General features: G+C 41.2%; 1 pseudogene; it reads left to right on the top strand.

Moving 5' to 3' along the window:
• Positions 1-8,031: 8,031 nt before the first annotated feature.
• On the top strand, positions 8,032-8,976 carry LOC122734143 (annotated as a pseudogene).
• The last annotated feature ends 2,631 nt before the right edge of the window (positions 8,977-11,607 follow it).

Below are 11,607 nucleotides of genomic sequence, written 5' to 3'. Positions count from 1 at the left end.
GTTTTTGCATTTCCTCTCCTTTGTTTTGTAAACATACAAAAGACCAGCTCTTCTCTTACTCCAGGGGGACAGCTTTCCATAGAGATCTGTCCCATGGCAACATATATTCCTCTCTCCTAAGAAATCTCTTTATTTTACAAGATTCATTATGAGCCTTAAATTCTTTGGGTGAGCTATGCCTCCCATCCAGGTCACAAGTCCCCCCTAACCGATAAAGGTCATGTGAAGTTCATCTCATTTTTCCCGCCAATATTTGCAGCCCAAACTAAGCAAATTGTGAGGGCTCCAGTGACTTAAAGAGTGCAGGGATTCCATTATAGGCTAACAGAGAATCAGGGAGGACTGGGCATCCCTTTGGCCCATACTATAGCCCACAGTTTTTACCCTTTTGTATCCTTCCTGTCTTAGTCTGTTTTGGATATCTTGGTATACCTTTAAGCTTTGCTGGGGTGAATGTTAATTTGAGGGTGAGGCCCAGCAGATGTAAAGGAAAACAGACTAATAGCAGTTGAGGGGGTTTGAGCAGCCTGGTATGCAAGGCATTAAGGGCATTACCTTGGACATGGGGAGTGTCTTCATGGGAGTGTCCTGGACCTCTGAACCTGTGCCTCATTGTTAATGGGAGAGCAAGAGGATGTGAGAACCTTCAATATTTCCATAACATCCAGAAATAATGTGCTACCCCAAAAGGTATACTGGTATCCTCAGAAGTTTTCCTTTTGCTAATTTACAAGCTTGAGTCAGGGCTTCAAATTCACCCTGTTGTGTTGAGGAACCCAAAGGAAGAGGTCCTGACTCAATGACCTCCTCATTGTGGTGATAGCATATCTGGCAGTTATGTTACCAGAATCATTTCAGAGGCAAGAGCCATCTGTGTACCAGGAGATCTTCTTGGGGAATTAAAATAAAGTCAACAAATTTATAACAATTGATCCCAAGTATGTTCAGGGTTCCCATCCACTTTGTCAGAGAGGAAAGTGGCTGGGTTGAGGGCTCTACACCTGAAGATAGTTATGTTATGGGGGGAAATGGGGTACGGGGTTGGGGTTAGGGGTTAGGGTTCTTAGGAATTCCTCTTTAAAGAATTATACCCTCGGGGCAGCTAGATGGCGCAGTGAATAGAGCACCGGCCCTGGAGTCAGGAGTACCTGAGTTCAAATCCGGCCTCAGACACTTAACACTTAACTAGCTGTGTGACCCTGGGCAACTCACTTAACCCCAATTGCCTCACAAAAAAAAAAAAAAAATTAAAAAAAAAAAAAAGAATTATACCCTCAAGGCAGCTAGATGGACACTTACTAGCTGTGTAACCCTGGGCAAGTCACTTAACCCCAATTGCCTCACTAAAAAAAAAAAAAAAGAATTATACCCTCTTGCACACAAAAGCAGTTAGAATAAGATGGTAGTTTATTTAGGGGCAAGGGAAGGGAGGGGGGGAAAGGAAACCATGAAAGAAATCCTTGGACTTCTCATGGGGAGAGAGTTATGGAACAAAGCACGTGGCTCTGAGGTACCAATCTCTCCGAGCAAGAGACTGACAGGTACTTTTATAGAGGACTGATGGGGGTGGACCATCCGCCTGTGGCAAGTTCCTTTAGTGAAGGTGGACCATCCTCCACTGGTGGTAGCTGGAGGAGTTGGGTGAGGGGTGGCTGTAGATCTCTCAATCCATCTCCTCAGGACACAAAGGAAGCAGGCACACACAAAGTTATCTCCTCAGGGGTAAGGGAGACTAGAACGAAGGGTAGAGATCCCCGAAGCTAGCTCAGTCTGATCTGGTTCTGCTTATCTTTCTAGGCGTATCTGTCCTCTGGTTTAGTTTCTCAAGGAGAAGATTCCTTAATGTGTCCCAGAGAACTTCTGGGGTACTCTGGGCCCCATGACAGTTACATTAGGTTTGGATGGTAGAGAGATCTCTAATCCTGCCAGACAGAGACTATTGGCTGATAATAGATGTTGTCCTAAAAACTTAATCCTGAGAACAAGATACTTTATGGCCTTTGTAAGGAAGGAGGTGTGAAAAATGGCTTTTAAAGACAGGGGATCTGGGAGCAAAGAAGTAAATCACCTACATACTGGAGAGGGTAGAGCTTAAAGGAAACTTAAGGTCAATGTTGGGGGGACTTGGGACATGGATGGGGGTGGGGCTAGCTCACCCAAAGAATTGGAAGCTCATCATGAATCTTGTAAAATAAAAATAGATTAGGAGAGAGGAATTTATGGCCAGAGGACAGATCACTATAGTGACTGTCTCACTGGAGTAGGAGAAGACCTGGTGTTTTGTAGGTTTAAAAAAAAAGGAGGGAAGGGCAAGATAACTGGGAGGGCATCTTTGAATAATGGGGTATCAGTAGGACATGCAGCATCTATCCATATCCTGCATATCATCTTTCAGACCTGATTTTTTGTTATCAACTTGCCAAGTTTGGGTTGACAACACCCATTCCTGAGGTTGGAGACAGAGCCGCCCCTCCCCCAGGAAAGTTCAAGGATTCCTTGCAGTTTAGGATTTTTAGGTTTCTTGGGGTCCCTCTACATTACTACAACATTCTTTCCTCTCATTTTGGGAGAGAAAGGGGTGAAGGTCCATCTTTTGTAGCTTCTTCCAGGGTAAAAAATGGGGCATTAATGAAGTCCCTAAGAAAAAATCCCCAGGGCCAGATGGGTTTACAGGTGAATTTTACCAAACATTTAAAGAACAATTAATTCCAATATTATACAAATTATTTGGAAAAATAGGTGAAGAAGGAGTTCTACCAAATTTGTTTTATGACACAAATATGGTGGTGATACCAAAACCAGGCAAAGCAAAAACAGAGAAAGAAAATTATAGACCAATTTCCTTAATGAATATTGATGCAAAAATCTTAAATAAGACATTAGCAAGGAGATTACAGCAAGTGATCACCAGGATAATACACTATGATCAGGTGGGATTTATACCAGGAATGCAGGGCTGGTTCAACATTAGGAAAACTATTAACATAATTAACCACATCAATAAGAAAACCAATCAAAATCATATGATTATCTCAGTAGATGCAGAAAAAGATTTTGACAAAATACAGCACCCATTTCTAATAAAAACACTAGAAAGTTTAGGAATAGGGGGAGCTTTCCTTAGAATAATAAACAGTATCTACCTAAAGCCATCAGCAAGCATTATATGCAATGGAGATAAATTAGAGGCCTTCCCAATAAGATCAGGGGTGAAACAGGGATATCCATTGTCACCCCTATTATTTAATATTGTACTAGAAATTTTCGCTTTAGCAATCAGAGAAGAGAAACGAATTAAAGGAATTGGAATAGGCAAGGAGGAAACAAAACTATCACTCTTTGCAGATGATATGATGGTATACTTAAGGAATCCTCGAGAATCAAGTCAAAAATTACTTGAAACAATTAACAACTTTAGCAAAGTAGCAGGATATAAAATAAATCCACATAAATCATCAGCATTTCTATACATGACCAACAAAGTCCAGCAGCAAGAGATAGAAAGAGAAATTCCATTTAAAGTAACAGTAGATAATATAAAATACTTGGGAGTCTACTTGCCAATACAAACCCAGGAACTCTATGAACACGACTGCCAAATACTCTTCACACAAATCAAATCAGATCTAAATAATTGGAAAGATATTAATTCCTCATGGATAGGCAGAGCTAATATATTAAAAATGACAATACTGCCTAAATTAATTTACTTATTCAGTGCCATACCAATCAGACTACCTAAAAATTATTTTATAGAGCTAGAAAAAATAATAACAAAATTCATCTGGAAAAACAAAAAGTCAAGAATATCCAGGGAAATAATGAAAAACAATTCACAGGAAGGTGGGTTAGCGGTACCAAACCTGGAGTTTTAATATAAAGTGGCAGTCATCAAAACTATCTGGTACTGGCTAAGAAATAGAGGGGAGGATCAATGGAATAGGTTAGGCACAGGAGACACAGTAATAAATTACTTTAGTAATATAGTGTTTGATAAACCCAAAGACTCCAGCTTCTGGGATAGGAACTGGGTATTTGACAAAAACTGCTGGGAAAACTGGAAGATAGTATGGCAGAAATTAGGCATAGACCAACATCTGACACCTTATACTAAAATAAGGTCAAAATGGATACATGATTTAGACATAAGAGGTGATACCATAGGTAAATTAGGACAGAAAGGAATAGTCTACCTATCAGATCTTTGGAAAGGAAAACAGTTTATGACCAAACAAGAGATAGAGTATATTATAAAATGCAAAATGGATGATTTTGATTACATTAAATTAAGAAATTTTTGTACAAACAGAAGAAATGCATCCCAGAAAGCTGGGAAACAATTTTTATGTCCAGTACTTCTGATAAAGGCCTCATCTCTAAAATATATAGGGAACTAAATCAAATTTATAAGAATCCAAGTCATTCCCCAATTGAGAAATGGTCAAAGGATATGAACAGGCAGTTTTCTGATGAAGAAACCAAAGCTATCTATTCCCATATGAAAAAATGCTCTAAATCTCTAATGATTAGAGAGATGCAAATTAAAACAACTCTGAGGTACCACCTGACACCTATCAGATTGGCTAAAATGACAAAAAAGGAAAATAATAAATGTTGGAGAAGCTGTAGAAAAATTGGAACACTAATCCATTGTTGGTGGAGCTGTGAACTGATCCAACCATTCTGGAGAGCAATTTGGAATTATGCCCAAAGGGTGACAAAGCTGTGCATACCCTTTGACCCAGCAGTACCACTTTTGGGTCTTTTTTCCCAAAGAAATCATGGAAAGGGGAAAGGGACCCACATGTACAAAAATATTTATAGCTGCTCTTTATGTGGTGGCAAGGAATTGGAAGTTCAGGGGGTGCCCATCAACTGGGGAATGGCTGGACAAGTTGTGGTATATGAATGTAATGGAATACTATTGTGCTGTAAGAAACAATGAGAAGGAGGAGTTCAGAGAAACCTGGAGGGTCTTGTGTGGGCTGATGATGAGTGAGATGAGCAGAACCAGAAGAACATTGTACACAGTATCATCAACATTGAGTGTTGATCTACTGTGATGGACTATATTCTTCTCACCAATGCAATGGTACAGAAGAGTTCCAGGGAACCCATGATAGAAGAGGATCTCCAAATCCAGGAAAAAAAAGAACTGTGGATTATAGATGCTGAATGAACCATACTATTTCTTTTGTTTTGGGTGCTGTTGTTTTTTCTATTTTGAGGTTTTTCATCATTGCTCTGATTTTTCTCTTATAACATGACTAATGCAGAAATAAAGTGATTGTATGCTCCTTTTTTCCTCAAAAGTTTCCAAACTGTTTACTTTCAGATTATCTGTTCACACTGTCAGTGCAAACAGGGTACAACTTTCTTTCTACTTGCTTTTGTGAATCATAAAATTTTCTGGATTTATTCTCTCTCACACAATTGTGTCCAACTGGGTGCCCACAAGAACCCATCTCCCAACCATAGAGAACTTAAAATCTTGAAGTAGCCTAGCTATTTCAACCTCAGACCATGGGGGCCTGCCCAACTAGACTGAGGCTCCTGACAGAGAAGACAGCACAGTGTCACCAATGGAATCCAAGAGCCTGATAATCACCCCCCCCTTTTTTTTTACCTGTCTGATGACTTTTCCTGAGTTTCAGCATCATAAAGTTGAGAGGACTTGCAACCTGATGGAGAGAGTTGACTCACCCAAAGAATTAGAGGCTCAATATGAATCTTGTAAAATAAAAAGAGATAAATCTATATCCTGCATGTCATCTTGCAGACCTTGGTATTACTTATCAGCTTCCCAGGGTTGTGCTTGGCAATACCTTATTCCTGAGGTGGGAGACAGAGCTGCCCCTCCCCTAGGAAAGTTCAAGGATTCCTTGGGGTTTGGGATTTTTAGTTTCCTTGGGGACCCCTCTACATTCCCACAACGAGGTCTGATTTTAAAATTTGTGAGACGTGGGAGGGGCTCTTTGAGATGGAACCATCCACGTGTACTGCAGGCCTTTCCAGATGAAAGTAAAAAGAAACTGTCAATTCACATCAAGGGTCACATTGAGAAAGGCACCACCAAATCAACAGTGAAAACAGGGGAATAGGGGGACTGAGATTCAGGAGGGCATGGGGATTAAGGAGAGTTCGCAAACAGGAAGGATGGGAGGACTAATGCAGGGAACTAAAAGACAATAATGCCCTCAATAGCCTCTGGAGAGGGGATACCGTGAGACTGGAGGAAGAGGTTTAGAGGGATCAAATTGAATCTGGATTGCAGAGGCATCAAGAACCTTTTCAGCATCAGAAGAGTTAATTGCCCAGAGGGATGATGAGACTTCTTCCAGAGGTGGAGAAGAGCAGATTGAGACAGGGGCTGTCAGGCTATGAGGGGGGACATAGGGTGCTTTTCCGGAAGAGGGAGAGCTGGATGCTATTTTGGGGAGAGAACTCAATAGTAGTATCTGGAGAAAATCACAGCCCTAGAAGGTAGAGAGGTGCATCTTTTTATACTTTCATCAGAAATTACTCATAACAGCAACCACACCTTTCAAGCTCTATGTGAACACAAAGCAGCTTGAGCTGTGCTTGGCTGGGGGGGGGGGGGGGAGGGCGGGGATTTACTGGTCCTTTCCTTGAAAAAAGGATGAACAACATGATTAGCTTCCCTACTCCATGGTGCTTCTGCACCCTCAGGTACAGCCTTCAAACACTTTATAAATGCTAGCTATACTCTATAACATGAGAGCCATTCAATGGGTAAATTTCTGTGATATTAGATGTCCCTCTTACTTTCCCTGGTGTCAGGGCCATTCTATTTCTTATAGCCCTCCTTTTTAGTGCCTTCCCAGCTCTGACATTCTCTTCTCCATGGCAACTCCTAGCCTAGGCATTCTCTGTGTGTTCTCAGGTCTCTACAAGCCCTGACATTCCATGTTCTAAGGCCTCCCCCTCTTGTGACATGCCAGGCTTTGGAGTCTTCTGAGTATATGTAGTTTATTGAAAATTACCTGCTTATAAGTCATCATGGAAAATGTTCTCCACATCCAGAAAAAAGAATTGTGGATTATGAATGCAGATTGAACAATGTTTCTACTTTTGTTTTTGTTTTTTGAGGTTTTTCCCTTTTGTTCTGATTCTTCTTTCACAACATGACTAATGCAGAAATATGTTTAATGTGATTATATATGTATAACCTACATCAGATTGCTTTCTGTCTTGGGGATGGGGAAGGGAAGGGAGGGAAGGAGAAAAGTTTGTAACTAAAAATCTTATGAAAACAAATTTTGAAAACTATATTTACATGTAACTGGAAAATAATAAAATACTTTTATGATTTACAATAAAAAAGGAAAAAAAGAAAATGACCTGCTTATGTGTCTTAGCAATGGAGTGTTTTACACAGAGAAATGGAGGGCATTTCAAATGCTTAATTAAATCTTTAGTTTTAAAATAAAATAAAAACTCCTCATTCATGGTCAAGAATAGAAATATCATCTACTTGATGAAGGGACCAAATAAAATTTTTTATGAATCCTCAATTAAAAGTGGTCAAATCGACATTTGTTCCATTCCTTTTATCATTTTGGTGTTTCCAAAGCCACGTTTTAATTTAGAGGATCTTCACAATGTCAATATATCTTTTACTGAAGTAAATGTTGCCTATTATAATTATGTTTGATTGTTGTTTTAAAAATTATCCTATGGGGGGCAGCTAGGTGGAGCAGTGGATAAAGCACTGGCCCTGGATTCAGGAGGACCTGAGTTCAAATCTGGCCTCAGACACTTGACACTTACTAGCTGTGTGACCCTGGGCAAGTCACTTAATCCTCATTGCCCTGCAAAAAAAAAAAAAAATTATCCTATGGGGAGAAGGATCCCCTCTAGCCTCCGGGAGTCTATGGTGAGGCCTGCCACGTCCGGCCCCCTCGGGACCGAGTTACCCTGCATGGCTCCGCCAGGGCCGGCTCCCGTGCCTAGATAACGGTCCGTCCCCGCCCCACTCGGCGCAGCCCCCAGCGCCGGAGGAGGCCCAGGATGGACATTCCTCGGTATGAACCCGTGCCCGAGATTGGCGTTGGTGCCTATGGGACGGTATACAAGGCCCGCGACCCCCACAGCGGCCACTTCGTGGCCCTCAAGAGTGTGAAAGGCCCAACAGGAGGAGGAAGTGGGGGCGACCTGCCTGTCAGCACTGTCCGGGAGGTGGCCCTCCTGAGGAGGCTGGAGGCCTTCGAGCATCCCAATGTTGTCCAGCTGATGGATGTCTGTGTCACTGCCGGAACTGCCCGAGAGACCAAGGTGACCCTGATGTTTGAACACGTGGACCAAGATCTGAGGGCGTATCTGGACAAGGCCACTCCACCAGGGCTGCCCTTGGAGACCTTTAAGGACCTAATGAGACAGTTCTTAAGAGGCCTGGACTTTCTTCATGCCAACTGTATTGTCCACCGTGACCTGAAGCCAGAAAACATACTTGTGACCAGTAATGGAACAGTCAAGCTGGCTGACTTTGGCTTAGCCCGGATCTACAGCTGCCAGATGGCACTAACACCTGCGGTAGTCACACTCTGGTACCGGCCCCTGAGGTCCTCCTGCAGTCAGCATACGCAACACCTGTGGACATGTGGAGTGTTGGCAGCATCTTCGCAGAGAAGTTCCGTAGGAAGCCTCTCTTCTGTGGAAACTCTGAAGCTGACCAGTTAAGCAAAATCTTTGACCTGATCGGGCTCCCAGCAGAAGGTGATGTTTCTCTGCCCCGAGGAGCCTTTACTCCTTGCAGTCCCCAGCCTTTACAGTCTGTTATGCCTGAGCTGGAGGGACCTGGAGCACAACTGATACTGGAAATGCTGACCTTTAGCCCCCGCAAACGAATCTTTGCCTTCTGAGCTCTGCAACACACTTACCTACAGACAGCTGGGGAAGGGAATACAGAATGACCACTGGAGAGGCTGTATCCAGGACCAATACAGAAAAAGAAGAAGAGCTATTATTTCCCCTCCCCACGGACACTAGGATCACTCCTACTGCCACTGTGCTGTACAGCATCACAAGGCAGGAGGGAGAACATGATCCTCCACACACATACCTTTCCCAAATCCTTAACCATTTTAAACAAAATTTTCTACTGCCTTAATGACATTCCCCTACCACCAGTGGCCTTTGTGAGACATCCCTCTGCCCCACCCTAACCCCCTAGGTTTTTTTTTTTTGTGGGGGGGGGAGTGAAGGGGGATTATACAGGGAAAAAAAAAACACGAAGCTGGTCTTTTTTTTTTTTAATTATCCTATGCATGCCTAGACATTTGTACAATTGACACAAAAAATAAAACTTGAAACAATGTGTGTCCCCTGAGAGTTTTGTGATTTTCTAGGACCCCTCACAGATCTTCCTAATGGGGCCTTTTGTGCCTCTGGACTTAGAGCCCTGGGACTAGAGTCAGAAAGAGCTGCATTCCAGAATTCCCATAGCCACCTAACCAGGTATGTGACCCTGCGACATTTTTTTGAGCTTCCTGGACCTCACTGTCCTCTGCTCTAAAAGGAAGAATGATAACAGCAACTAGCTCAGCTGGCTGTAGTGAGGATCACATGAGCTCACAATTCAAAAGGCTTTGCCAACCTTAAAGCCATTCACAACTGCTACTTATTATTTAAGTCATGAGGATCCTTCCATCCCTAAAATTCATTGGATAAAAGGCCACTATGAATTATAATCTTCTACAGATGAAAGGGCCCTTCTGGTATTGACATTCCCCTATTTCAATACCTTGGCTGACTCTGATAGTCTTTTCACCATGGCACTTAAAATCCTAGATAAAATTTTTTCTCAGGCCTGGTCATGGGTCCCACCCTCTTGTGACTGGCTACAATTTGGGGCCTCTGTAGTCCATGTATGTTCTTTATTTCTTTTTTTTTTTGGTTTCTTTTCTTTTTTTTTCTTTTTTGTGTGTTCTTTATATGAAATGGGAAATTTTTGCTAATTGCCTGGAGTATGACTATACATATTGTGGTAGCACATTAATAATGGAATAAGAATTCAGAGAAACATGAAATGCTTTGTCTGACATGATGCACAGTACAGAACACAGAGTTCATGGAACAATGCACATGTTGACTACAGTAATATATATGAAGACAATAGAAAATAAAATTCAGGTTAAACACAATAACTAAAGTTGTGTCCAATCAATAAACAAATATTCTTCAATAATACACATCAAGCATTGTGCTAGACACTGAGGATATAAAGATAGAACAAAACAATACTTGTCTTTATATTTGTTCAGAATGACTGATACCAAAAAATTTACATACTATTTGTTTTTTCAATATTTAGAATGTTTTTTCCCAACAAATTACATGTAAAATACAAATTTTGACATCAATTTTTTAAAAACTGTGTTCCAAATTCTCTTCCTCCTCCTGCCCAAGAACTCAAGCAATTCAATATAAGCTATACATGAGTAGTCATGCAAAACATTTCCACATTAGCCAGGTTGTGAAAGAAAACAGACAAAAACAAAACTTCAGATAAAGGAACTAACAAAAAAATTATGCTTCAATTTGTATTCAGATACCATCAGTTCTCTCTCTGCAGATGGATTGCATTTTTCATAATGCCTTCAGAGTTTTCTTGGATCATTGCATTTCTGAACATAATCAAGTCATTTACAGCTTTATTTATTTTTTTATTGCTGTTATTTTGTATACTGTACATTTCACTTTGCATCAGCCCATGTAGGTTTTTCCAGGCTTTTCTGACAGCATCCTGCTCATCATTAGTTTTTATAGTAAACTACATTCATATAGTGCTTTCAAGAGACATTTCCTTACAATAAACACATAAGATTGATTATTGCAACAACAGTAATAGATAACATTTATATAGTACCTTATACCTGGCAATTTTTTTCACAATAGCCCAGTAAAGTACCATACATTTTATCATCTTCTTCATCATCAATCATCTATCTTCAATCATCATCAATCAACTATCATCCAACAATCCTAATCATCATCCTCAATTGTCCTGCTCACCAACCAATCCTCCTCTTCATCCAATCATCATCAATCAATCAATCCATCAACCAATCATCATCATCATCATCATCTTACATTATTCTTTCCTCTGCTTCAAAATTTTTCCAGTTACTATTCTTAACTGTTTCCCTCCATCCTATTTCCTCCCCATGATATTTATTCCATTTTCTATCTTCTTTTACCTGTTTCCTTCTCAAAAGTGTTTTGCCTATGACTGCCCCCTCCCCAACTCTGCCCTTCCTTCTTTCACCCCTCTCTCCTTATCTCCTTCAACTGCTACTTTCCTGCAGAGTTAGATAGATTACTCCATCCAATTGAGTGTGTATGTTGTTCCCTCCTTGAGCCCATTCTCATGAGTATAAGGTCTTTGAGCCAGTTCTGATGAGTGTAAGGCTCATTCACTGCCCCATTCCTTCCTCTTCATTTCTATTTTCCTGTTTACCTTTTTTTTGCGGGGCAATGTGTCTGAGGTTGGATTTGAACTCGGGTCCTCCTGAATCCAGGACCAGTGCTCTATCCACTGCAGCACCAAGCTGCCCCCCATTTACCTTTTTATGGTTCTCTAGGGTC

This window comes from Dromiciops gliroides, chromosome X (assembly GCF_019393635.1).
Source record: "Dromiciops gliroides isolate mDroGli1 chromosome X, mDroGli1.pri, whole genome shotgun sequence".
Lineage (NCBI taxonomy): Eukaryota > Metazoa > Chordata > Mammalia > Microbiotheria > Microbiotheriidae > Dromiciops > Dromiciops gliroides.
The sequence above is the reverse complement of the archived record's forward strand: the minus strand, read 5'-3'. Positions and strand labels throughout refer to the sequence as shown.